Source organism: Eubalaena glacialis, chromosome 16 (genome assembly GCF_028564815.1).
Source record: "Eubalaena glacialis isolate mEubGla1 chromosome 16, mEubGla1.1.hap2.+ XY, whole genome shotgun sequence".
Lineage (NCBI taxonomy): Eukaryota > Metazoa > Chordata > Mammalia > Artiodactyla > Balaenidae > Eubalaena > Eubalaena glacialis.
The window spans coordinates 75,316,558-75,329,446 of NC_083731.1; the positions used below are offsets into that span (position 1 = coordinate 75,316,558).

At 45.1% G+C, this 12,889-nt stretch overlaps 1 long non-coding RNA gene across 1 annotated transcript in view; it reads left to right on the forward strand.

Annotated features, from left to right (window-relative positions):
- The window catches only part of LOC133076620 (uncharacterized), a 164,220-nt gene extending 151,678 nt beyond the window's left edge, over positions 1–12,542 (forward strand). The window contains exon 4 of the long non-coding RNA XR_009697563.1: positions 12,521–12,542. This is a non-coding gene — a long non-coding RNA (uncharacterized LOC133076620). The remainder of the gene's footprint in view (positions 1–12,520) is intronic.
- Positions 12,543–12,889: the final 347 nt, after the last annotated feature.

The following is a 12,889-nucleotide window of genomic DNA, read 5'->3' on the forward strand; positions in this document are numbered from 1 at the left end:
GAGCCCAGGAGGGAGGGCATCAGGCAGCCCAGCGCTTCTCAGCTTCCACGGGCACTCAGATCACAGATTTGGCTCCGCAGATCTAGGGTAAGACTTGAGACTCTGCATTTGGAAGAAACTTCTGTGATGCTGAAGCTGCTGGTCTGCAGGTCACACTTCCAGCAGCAAAGAATTCAGGAGAATAATTCAGAATAGTTCAGGTGAAATTAATGAGGGCTTGAGCGGGGCTGGGGCTATGGATAAAGAGAAGAGAGCTCTTTCTTTTATAGTCCAGGTAGAGGAACAAAGGGGAGTCATGAAAAAATGAAGTTTCGAGTCACGGGGACCAAGAAACGATGGTGTCAATAATATTCATACTGAAAGCAGGAGGACGTTTGGGGGAAGGGAAGAGGATGGATTTTTCTAATCCCCATTCTTTTTTCTTGTGCTGTAGCGTGGGGTCTGACTTGGGTACTGGGGTGGGAACCCACCCCCCCCCGCCCCCGACCTATCCAGTCTTGTCTGGAAGGAAGATGAGTCAAAGGTTTCATTCTCTACAGCTGTGTCTGCTGAGTACGAGCGCACAGAGACTGCATGTATTTAAAGAGCCACAAAGGGAAGGAGGACCAGGAACCTCATTCCAAGAAATACGGTTGGAATTTGAACCCATACATCATCTTGGAAATCAGGAAGGGCCGTGTTTCCTTGGACCGTAGTCTCTGCCTGTTTACCGTGGAGCATCCTTGAGGCCAGCCCCCGCCCCATCTCCTGCACATGACATGCTGCTCACTCCAGATATTGAGACCATAGAGCCCAAGGACTAGTACTAGTACATCTGTGTGATGTTAATAATATGAACAGCAGTCCACGTTATTGGACACTTATTATGTGCCAAGTGCTGTGCGACATGTTTTACAGTTATTTCATTAAACCCTCACAATTCCAAGAGGAAAGTCTTATTAATATTACCTCTCCCCACCCCAGACATCACCCATGCCCGTTCTGTAGCCAAGGGATGTGAGGTTTTGCAAGGCTTAGCGGTTTGCTAAGGTCCCCCAGTAAGGTCGCAGGACTGGAAATCAGAGTAATCAGTTAAGTAATTCTTCCAACCAGCAGGCCCAGGGAGTCTGTCCTAGCAGCCTCGCCCTGAAGCATCAGGGAAAACAGCTCCCCTGGCAGCACCTCTACAAAATCATCCTTCCGCCCACTTGGGGTTAAAACAGGGTACTTGGCCCAGCAACTGGTTTAACTCATCTCTGGTGCTAGCTCTGTCCCCAGTGATCTGTGTGACCTTAGGCAAAGCACTTGAATTCTCTGGGCTAAAATATTCTCCCCTAGAAAAAAAAGAGGGGGATTTGATTTCTCAGGCCCCGCTATCCATTAGAACCACAGAGAAGCCTTTAACAAATACTGTTGCTGGATGCCCCCCAGAAATCGCAATTCACTTTGCTTGGCGAATGACTCAGGTACTGGGACTTTTGTAAAGCTTCCAAGGGCTTCCAGTGGACAGCCAGGGGTGAGCCCCCAGACTGGCCGATCGCTCCTCCAAGGCGGTGAAGGAAAGCCCACCTCTGTCACTGTCTTCCTAAGACTTTGTGATGCAAACCTCTACCAGAACTCATTTCATGGTAGCTTTTATTCTGAGCACAAAGCCTCAGTGGGGCTATGCGGTCTGAAACATTAGGGAGGTCTGATCTGGTCATAAAAATCATGGATTTTACAGGTGAAAAATAGGAATGTGGGAAAGATGATCCTTTTTTTTTTTTTTTTTTTTTTTTTTAATAAAAGAAAATGCTTCTCCAGAATGGCCCTCTGAGGCTCCTGGAGGGGCCTGGGTACTTTGTGTGCTGAGATATAACCTGAGGCTGAGAAATGCGCTCAGGGCCAGCAGGACCCGCCTGCATTTGGCTGGGAAAACGTAGTCACTGGATGCCTGAGATATTACGCAGAGTGACATGAGGGCAAGGCACGAGCTGTACATAGAAATTATTTCATCCCCACGGTTGGGACGTCGCATACCCTCCTGGGCCTCTGGGGAACGGAGCTTCCAGGCGGCGTGTGTGTGCGTGGCAGCACCTGGAGCCACCAAACCCCGCTTCACGGAGGTGACATCATGACCAGTGACCCCGGCCCGGGGGTGTTGCAGCCGAACAGTCCCTCCGCATAGGCTGTGCCGATACGTGTCTATGTTAAGATTCCTTCGTTGTAAGGATTGGTATATTCTCCCCGAGCTGTGCCGTCAGAGCCAAGCCTCGGCCGACTCCCTTTGATCCGAACCTTCTCTCACTTCTGGTCCTGAACTGCTGAACCCGGAGATGTTTGCCTCCCGGCGCAGGATGACGTCAGCGAGGAGGCAGCTCCTTGGCGGAGGGAGCCAAGCCCTCAGACACGATCTCGGAAGTAGGACAAGTACATTGTGTTTCTGCGCTCCAACCCAGAGAACTTCTTGGTCCCCGAAGCCTGTGCCAAATGTGTTTGCGTAACCTTAGTCAGGCGCTTCCAGAATGTGGGCTGAGGACTTGCCAGGGTTTCATTTCTTTCGGGGATGGACATCCATGCCGAGCCTCAGTGGCGACAGCCACGCAAGCCAGCGGGAATCGGGGGCTCAGACCTCAAAGAGGGCGAGGGTCCTGAGAGACGGTTTCCCTGCCCGGGCTACACACGAGACCCGCCTGCCCTGGCTCACCCCATATGGCTGCGAGAACACTGAGATGAAGTTGCCCAGGCATGCTTCCATTTTGTTTGGGCTAAGGGTGTGTTAATGCCGTGGAAAGGAGCAAGAAAAGCTACCAATTTGGCCGCTGCTTCTGAACATTTGCTCTGCATTCCTGAATCCTCCTGGTTAAAGAGAACTTCCTTGCAATTCTTTCCCCCGAGGCGGTGGGACAAGAACACACACATACTATACACATGCAAACACACACACGGAATTAAAACCTTTCGGAAATGAAAATCATTTATCGCACGTGTGCCCACATTCACATGCTCCTAGTGGGAGAAATAAAGGACTATAAAAATGGGCGTGCACATAAAAATGACCAATTTCAGGGCCAGTGTTGGTGTCTTTCAAAGGTCAATGTTATAATAATAAACTGCTTTGTAGTGCCTTAGAGTTTGTAGAACAATTTCACATCTCATCTGATCAGCCCAATGACTTTGTAAGGATTCGCTTCCTCTCCATTTTAAGGAAATGAAAGATCAGAGAAGTTAAGTGACTTGTTCAAGATTACACAGCAGTTAATTTCCAGACTCAGGATAAAAAACACGGGTCACTCCCATCCAACCTCTCTACCAAATGTGGCTCTCTAATCTTGACCTTAGAAAGACCGGAATTTAATTGCCATGTGACTCATCTATTTATATGGCTAGATGTTAGGCCTAGTGTCTCAGAGTGTGCTTTGAGGAGCAGCCTCTCCTGGGAGCCTTTGAGAACTGCAGACATGCAGACCCACCCCAGACCTTCAGGATTCCCCTTAGGTGATTCCCAGGCACAGTCGAGTTTGGGATGCCCTGGAGGAGGGGGCTTGGGTTTCAGTCTCAGCTCTGCCACACTCAGGAGTCCCTGAGTGCCAGGACTGCATAACCTGGGGAACTAAGAAGAAAGACCCATGCCAGGATCCCGCCAACGATGAGACAAAGACAGAGATTCACTTTGAAAAACGTCCCAGGTGGCTCTAATGTGTCACAGATTGAGAGCCATTGGAATAGATCATTTCTGAGGTTCCTTCCCACCCTGGGTGAGTCTGAGAGCCTTTCCTTCCTCTGCCCGGGAAAAGGAGTTAAAACGTCCTTTTAACTTTAAAGAGGCCCCAAAGCATCATGCAGCACTCAAGGCCCTGGGGTGAGGAGGGGCTGGCCTGCACAGCTGGCCCTTCAGATGAAGCTCTCCAGTGTCCCTTAGGACTGGCCCAAGAGTCAGCAGATTGCAAACACCACCGAGAGTGCCAAGGAGAAAGTTCCAGACAAGATCTGGATCCCAGGAACATCCTGGCTGTTGCTGGTAAGGCATTGAGAGTCCCCAAGTCATTATTGTGTTAAAACAAAAACAAAAACAAATACCAAAACAAACCCCATAGTTCCCTGCGTGTACAGAGTCACGCTGGAAAATGTGGGAATGTGTTCAGGCTCCCGTGGAGCCATCTGCTTGAGCTATCAGGAGGGAACATTCGTTAGGGAGAGATTGCGCCCGGGTCAGGGGAGGACAGCTGTACAGCCGGGGCCACTGAGCTAGCCCGTGCGTGAGGGAGCTCGTAACTCAAGATGTCCCGTATTTCACTGCTTCTTAGATATGCAGAGGGGATGCCAGGCAGCAGGACCCACGATGATTTACTGGGTTTTGCAAAAGCAATCTAGAAACCGACTGAGGTTTTTGGTAGTGCTCCGTGCTGCCAGTGTGAACACTCGTGTTCTCATCTGCTATCTGTGGCTGGTCAGGTCTCACTCTGGCCACGGGAGGCCACGTGCTTCAGCTGGGTGCCACACACAGAAAGTACACAGCTGTCGCGATCCCTGGCTGCCGGACCTGTGCCTGTCACGTCCCTCTTTGCTCTCTGCCTTTCCTCTCTCTTTCGCTCTCAGTTTTATGGCTTAGCAGCTGCATGGCTAATTATTTGATTTTCCTCCCCCTAAACTTCTTGGATTCCTCTCATCACCTCCTTCCTGTCTCTTCCCGGCCCTTATTCCCAGGGCACAATCCAATTCCCATAGCTAAGCCTCCCACTCGCTCTCCCAAGCTCAGGATCCCAGGGAATCTGGAAATACTGGTGTAGACTTCTCTTGGATCTTGGAATAGAGGCAGGAAAGCTTCTAGGCTTTCGGTACCCAGCATCTTTGACTCTTACCCTCTCCACGTGCATTGGCCGTCCCGTGACCACCACAGGACAGGTCAATGTGGTGACCAGCCATCTGTCAACAAAGACGCCAAGGCAGGGAAGCGTCCTGTTCTCCTTGTAGGTCTAAGAGCAGCAGGATGTGGGCAGTGTGGTCGCGTGGGCCGCCTGATTACAAAAGCCAATGGGTCGGGCTTCCCTGGTGGCGCAGTGGTTAAGAATCCGCCTGCCAATGCAGGGGACACGGGTTCAAGCCCTGGTCCGGGAAGATCCCACATGCGCCACAACTACTGAGCCTGCGCTCTAGAGCCCACAGGCCACACTACTGAGCCCGTGTGCCACAACTACTGAAGCCCGCGTGCCTAGAGCCCGTGCTCCGCAACAAGAGAAGCCACTGCAATGAGAAGCTTGCGCACCGCAACAAAGGGTAACCCCCGCTCGCCACAACTAGAGAAAGCCCTCACACAGCAACGAAGACCCAACACAGTCAAAAATATAAATAAATAAGTAAGCTCCACTTTCCTTGGGTAGCGTCTGAAATAAGTGTCAAGTCACCACATCCCCACTCCCAAGACAGACGGTGTGGTATTCCCCAAATTGAATTCTAGAGTCTATGTAAAAGCGAACAGGGATACCTCATGTTTGCCGATCCATGGGGGAAGGCCAATGTGAATGCTAGTGTTGGAAAAAAATGTGATTGTGCTGTTGCCTGGCACATATTATTAACTGCTGACTAAGTGCTGCCCGATAGTCCTCCCAGAGGGGCTGGCTGTAATGAACAGGATGGAGGCATCCGACTCATGTGTAATTACACGTTAGTGCCGCTAAGTGCAGCTCACACCTACTGCTCTCCTTGAGGCCTCTGGGCCAGCGGGCAGACTTTGCATTGCTTATTCAATTATGTCATGTGTCCACAGCCTAATCGCTTTTAGATTTGCCCTAATTTCTTTTGCAGGGGAGCGCCTCTGGAATGGGTATCATTTACGTATCTGTCTTAATTACCCTTTCCTGACCAAGAAAATGGGAACTGCTGCCAGCCCTGGGATGCAGCTGGGTTGATTGGGGCTATGGGGAGAGGAGGAACCATAGAATCACACATCTGCCTGCTTCCAGCTGTGTGGGACCCCACCAAACCGGCCTCCCCCCGCCTGTCCCTCCCTGTTCATGGTGGAAGCCACATGCGCTCTTGATCCAAAAATGTGCCTTTAGACATCGTCTCCATCTATGGCAACAGATTGTGAAGGAAAGAGTTTTTAAAAGGGACACGTGTGCAGGAGCTCCAACCCCTGCTGGCGGGGTTTCCCCACAAAGAAGCTGGAATATCACGGCTACAAGGGATCCAGAATGTTATTCAGCTTGGGGCCACATATTCAAAGGTTTATGGAGCTCTGTTGGACGGAGCTTTCTGTGATGATGGAAATGTCCTCTAACTGTGTTATCCAGTTCAATGGCCACTAGCCACGTGTGGCTATTGAACACTCAGAATTGTCTAGAAACTGAACTTTTAAGCTTATTTAATTTAGTTAGTTTAAACTTAAATTTAAGTAGCCCCATGTGGCCAGGGGCCTTTGGATTGGACAGCTCAGGTATACAGAATCAGGCAAGGGGGAGAGACCTGGGTCCAGATACGACCCCAGGCCGTGGGAGGGACTCGTGCCCTGTCTAAAGAAGGCTCACTCGACTCCAAGAAATTGTTGCCGTGTGGCAATGTTACGGGCTCAGCAGTGAGATATTCTGTGTTTTCAAGAGAAGACAACAATCCAGGTTTTTGTTTGAAACCTCCTAAGTTTTAAATGTTGGAAACTAGTCAAAAATTTAAAAGAGCTTGTAACTTTCCTTTTAGTACAATTCCTTCATTTTATATCTGAGGAAACGGAGACTCAGGGAACTGACATGTCCTCCCCAAGGCTGCAAAGCAAGTGGGTGACACAGCCTTACCTGGTCTTATTCTCGATTTACCTCTCATCTCTTAATCTGTGTCCATGCTCTTTTTCTATATTCTCACTCTAGATGGTACCTATTTTATCCTCCAGACATTTTCATTTTCCCAAACTGCCCTGTGAGTTTGTTCTCCCCTCTTATTCTTCCAGCCAGCGAGAATTTTCTCCAAGCATCTGAAATGCCCTCGTGGCAAAGGAGAGAGAATTTTTGCTTCTCGGATTTAGGGGGCTGGAAGCAGTCTGTCTAGAGGTCTGAAATTCCTTTGAAGTCTCATATTTTATCTTAAAAAAATCCATGCAAACTTGGCAGTCTACTCCTTAATATATTTGTGCTTATTTAGTATTAAGACAAAATCCTCCTTTATATTTTCAAGTAAAACTGAAGTTCCTAAGAGAAGCACCAATTTAATCTTACAGTTTTAGGAATTATCTGGCCCACAGCTCATACCATTTTAGTACCTCATACTCCAGTTTGAAAAGTGCTGATGCATGGCAAACAATTTTGATGGTCAGCTGAAATTTCTCTGCCTTCCCAACGCACCATCACTGAACAGGTAGAGAGGAGACTTCTTGTTTGGGGATGTCAGGATTTATAGTCTTTTCCAGGAAGATGTGAATAGTTTGGGGCATGAACTTGGATCGTATCTCATTATCCTTGAATTTCAGATATTTCAAAGGCATAAATACAGAGATAGGGTAAAACAGGGAATATAATCAGGAACAAAGGGATCAATCCAATGTCACTGGCTATTTGAATGGCATTGTCTTCCAGGAGACTTTTGTCTCTAGAAAGTGAGAAATATGGAAGTAATAAGGAAGGAAACCATCTTGCGGGGGGAGAGAGTAAACAACCTTAATTCAGCCTCCCATTGCATGTTCTTAAGGCAAATGTGCAGGTATTCCAGCTCACATGTGTATATATACACCTTGAAGAGAGGATGCAGATAAAAGAAGGGTAGCTCTCATAAAGAAAAGCCACAGACTATCAGTCCTGGGTTAATTTTGTTGCTCTGTGGCTTCTTGATACATCAACTTGTTTTCTGTGTTTTTGCATTATCCCCTCCTTACCTCAAAGGCGTCCAGTCAGTTAGATGTAAAGGAAAGTTTAAGAATGTTGACATTGAGTTTGCAGCTAGTCATGGCTTAATAAAGTTAGGAGAGAAAAGTATCTTGAGCATTTTTTACTTAGATAAAAGACTGGGAAAATGTGGGACCCTTTGTGAATTTACTGTCACTTACTGTCTGCGTTTACATGCAGAGTGCAATGCATTATGGATTCTCATGAAAGGGATTGGTTTTACAATGAGCTTTGGTTGATCTGGGCAAATCCTAAGGTCTTCTTGGTCTCCCTCCTACATTCTGTTTTTTGTTTTGTTTTGTTTTAATCTTGAAATTTCCAGAAGATATCGAGGATTTCAACTATCACTTTCCCAATTCCCCAAAACATCACCCCATATTTTGAATTGCCTACTGGATACATCCTCCCTCTTGAGATACCATAGCATATCAAACTTAAAATTTGCTAAAGAAAATGCATTATCTTTTCTCCCAAACCTGCTCTATATCCTATACTTTCTCTCTCAGATAGAGGTGAAATGGCTCACTTAGTTTTTCAAGTTAGATAATCCTCCATCATCTTTGAGTTTTCTTTTTCTTTTCCTTCCACATTCAAGTAGTTGCCTATCTTGTCAAATTTCTCCTGATGTATCTGGCAGCATTCCCAGTGCTATGACTTTGCTTCATAGCATCATGTCTTGTCTAGACTATTGCTATGGCCTCTAAATGATTTTTTTTCCTGACTTCTGGTCCCTCTCACCTCTGGAGTCACTTTAACACTGCCCTCCTGAAATCATTAAAAAAAAATTGGATATAGCAGTCTCCTGCTTCAGATTCCCTGCAGACCCTTGCTGTTCCAGGATAAGGTTTAAATTCGTTATAAAGCTTGCATGATTTGTCCCAAACTGATGCCAATTTAGTTTTTCAACCTAAGTTTTTTCCAGTTTTCACCTACATATTCGACAGTCAAGCCACACAGCACCCCATTCCTCAGATCTGGCACACCCTTTCGTGACCCTGGGTTGCTGCTTCATCATCCCCTCTGCCTGGGATGCTCTTTCCTTTCTTCTTATTTCTCATTCATCTTTCAAGATCAGTTTCAAATGCCAGCTCCTTTAAAAATTGTCTGCAACTCCTCCAGTCACGATTAGCTATTCTGACTCTTGTACTTCCCAATGCCTCGTCCGTGGCTCTTTTACAGCTGTGATGCTTTGTAATTTACTGGTTTATAGTGTCTCTGTATTGTCCACTAGATAATGAGATCCTGAAGACCCATATCTTGTTCATCTCTGTGTCCCAGGGCCTGGCACAAGTGGATGTCCAGTAAGCCTTTATCCAAGCACTAAACTTACTAATCACAGTGGCCAATGGTGAACTCCTTAAGAGGAAGGATCACGTTTTAGACATCTTTTCACTGTCAGTGCCCGTCAGTTACTGAGTGCTCTCTAAGAGTTTATGGGCATAATAAATTAGTAATTCCCAGAAATTAAATATGGTGATAAAGATCTCTGTCCATCAGTTTTGTGCCCTTGGAAAGTTACAAATCATTGTTGGGAGGGAACCAACAGTCTGAAGACCAACAGTCCATCATGACGGCCATGCTTTTTGCGTTCATTTTATTTCTACCCAGAAATTATACTAAGAATGGTGATAGCTACTCTTTACCGAGGGCGTGCAATGTGTCAAGTTTTGCATTAAAAATTACCTCATCCAACTAGCATTTCCTTGAAAGGAGCTATGATTGAACTAAAGGCTATCATCAGAAAAACTCTGGAATTTATTTAAAATTACCTTGTACACATCTGAAAGACTCAAATTATTGTTTAAGCCTCTCAGACATTACACCACTAATCTTTTTCTAATGATCTCATCTTAAGACATAACACCAGCAGGAGAACGGTTGAGCCTCCCCCCATAACAACATAATGAGCAGATTTGGGTATTTACATAATAACTCAGAATGATTTCAGGCATTTTAGACAAAATATACAGCCACTTAGATTGCTGTCACTGCAGTTATCTCATCGCTCTTAGAAATTAAATGGAGATGGAAATGGAAAAAGTGAAAATATGGGAGTTCGTGGAGCTGTTGTACTTGGTTTAGCTACTTAAATGTTCTGGGTCTGAAGCAAAATGCCACCATTAGGAGATTTGGTTCACAGAAAATGCAACCATTAAAGCTTTGTGTAAGATATCAAAAATCGATCTGAAGTAGAAGCAATTAGATTCCAGAAATCCTTTTGAAAATGGCTACTATTTGACATTTGTAGAGGGGGGAAACTGATGATCCTAGGGGTAAGATAACTTACCAAATTCCCTATTTCTGACTCATATACCATCTTTATTTAATATTTTACTTCTAGCTTCATCTTTTAAACTTCACAAATGGGGCACCGTATTTATTATTTTGTACTTTATTTACCCACATGTTTGTTATTTTCTTTACTCCTCATTTCTTCTTGAGAATCATTTTATTTCCTTCTGAGATCATTTTCTTCTTTCTGAAATTCATTCTTTAGAACTTCCTTAACTGAGTGTTTGTTGGTAATAACCTCTCTCAGGTTTTTTTCTCACTTGAATTACGTTCATTTCATCCTCATAGTTGAAAGATAGTTTTGCTGGATTATCAATGATTTTTTTCTCGATTGCTGCTGTTTTTGAGTCAGCTGTTGGGCTACAGCTCTTTGTAGGTTAGCTGTCCTTTTCTCTGGGTGCTTCTTCTTTGACTTCAGTGATTCTGCAGTCTTGCTCTGATGTGTCTGGGTGAGGCTTTCTTTGGAAATGCTGGTGTTCATTGGGCTCCTGGAATGAGGGGATCATTGTCGTTAATCAACTCCAGAAAGATCTCATCCGTTATCTCTTTTAATATCTCCCCATCCCCCATCTCCTGTGTGCTCCCTGTATATTGATATTAGAACTTTGCCCTTGACCTCCTCGCCCCTTGACCTCCCTTTCACATTTTTCATCTCTTTGCCACTTTCTGCCTCATTTTTGGTAAATTTTTCAGCTTGATCTTTAACTTCATTATTTTCCTCTTCAGTTCTGACTGGTTATATCAGCTTTTGGTTTCTCAAATTTCTAATTGACCTTTTTTTAAAATCAAAATCTTTCTTCTTATATCGAGTTGGGGTGTCTCTCTCTCTTTTTCTGTAGATAGTTGTTTCTTGGGACTTCACTGCAGGAATTCTTTGAGACCTAGGTTGAAGTCTCTTTTACTCAATTTGTGGCTTACGTTTTTAGAATGAATCCCAGCCCCAAACTATTTTAAGTGTGGGTTTATAGTTAGATATTCTCAGCAGAGAATTCCCCCCACCCCACTTCTTATTCCTCCATCGAGAACGAAGGACAAGACAGACATATTTCTTTCTTTCTCTTCTAGAGTTTCCTTTTTAGGTTCACTTGCTGAAAGTGTTTCCCTTTTGAGGTCCTGGAATTTTTTTTTTTTTTTTGGCCAGTGTTTCCTCTGACTCCTCATCCGACTCTAGCCGAGGTGTGTTTCCTGTCCTGCAGGCATGGAACCTGTTAACTCCCTGGGGGCTAGGTCACAGTGGTCGGCAGATGACGCAGGGAAGGTCCGCTCCAGCAGCAGCTTACCTCCCTGGATTCATGCTGTCTTACTGTCTCTAGCCTCTGAGAATTCACCTTACTTTCTTCCAGCTGTACCATACATTGCAAAACATATTTTAAAATTCATTCAGTGTTTCAGATATTTCCAGAAGCAGACATTTCCAGGGAGAATTAACTCTCCAACGTCTGATCAATACAATAGTTGTCGTTCCTGTTTGAAAGTTTAGAAGTACATTGACCAACAGGATAAGTGACTTTCTTGATAAATAATCAGTGTCTACACCAGATACTCAGGCCAGTATCTTCATTACTGTCTTAGCTGACAAGACAGCAGTCTTTCTACTACCTCATATTATAAAGATGTTTAAAGGGCATTCGATGACCTTGCTTCATACTTCTTAGAGAACATAGTATTAGTTAGATAGGAGATCCTTATCTTCCCACTGCACAATCCACCAACATACCTGCTTCCGATCAGTCGTCCCTCCATTTCCACAGGGGATTGGTCCCAGGACCCTGCCACCCCACTCCCAATACCAAAATCCTCGGATGCTCAAGTCCCTTATACAAAATGGTGAGGTATTTGCATGTAACCTATGCACATCCTCCTATACACTTTAAATCATCTCTAGATGACTTACAGTACCTAACACAATGTAAACGCTATGTAAATAGTGGCCAGCATGTGGCAAATTCAAGTTTTGCTTTTTGGAACTTTCTGGAATTAAAAAATATATATAGATTTTTGATCTGCAGTTGGTTGAATCCACAGATGTGGAAGGAACCCGCAGATAAGGAAAGCTGACTATACTCATTCTTACTGCCCTGCCTTCTATTTCTGTGGTGAAATTTCTGCTTTCACCTAAGTTTGCCCTTTCTAGCTGTGCTTTGGACTCCTTTCCGTCACTGTGTCCTGGCCTTTCTCCTTGCAATCATCAGTTTATTTGCTGCTTCACCAGTTTCCCTCTCTCCACTGAATTACTACCATTATCTCTAGTATATCCATGTAGAACCCCTCCCTGTGACCTCCACATCCACCTCCAGCTACTACTTCATCTCTCTGATGCTCTTTACAGCAACTGCAGGCATACCTTGGTTTATTGCACGTCACAGATATTGCATTTTTTTTTTTTTTTTTACAAATTGAAGGTTTGTGTCAACCGGCGTCCAGCTAGTCTGTCGGTGTCATTTTTCCAGCAACGCTTGCTGTGCTGTGTCTCTGTGTCACATTTTGGTAATTCGTGCACTATTTCAAACTTTTTCATTATTATCATATTTGTTATGGTGATCTGTGATCAGTGATCTTCAATGTTATTATTATAACTGCAGATGTGGTAGAAATAGCAAGAGAACTAGAGTTAGAAGTGGAGCCTGAAGATGTGACTGAATTGCTGCCATCTCATGGTAAAACTTTCACGGATGAGGAGTTGCTTCCTATGGATGAGCAAAGAAAGTGGTTTCTTGAGAGGGAATCTACTTCTGATGAAGATGCTGTGAAGATGGTTGAAATGACAGCAA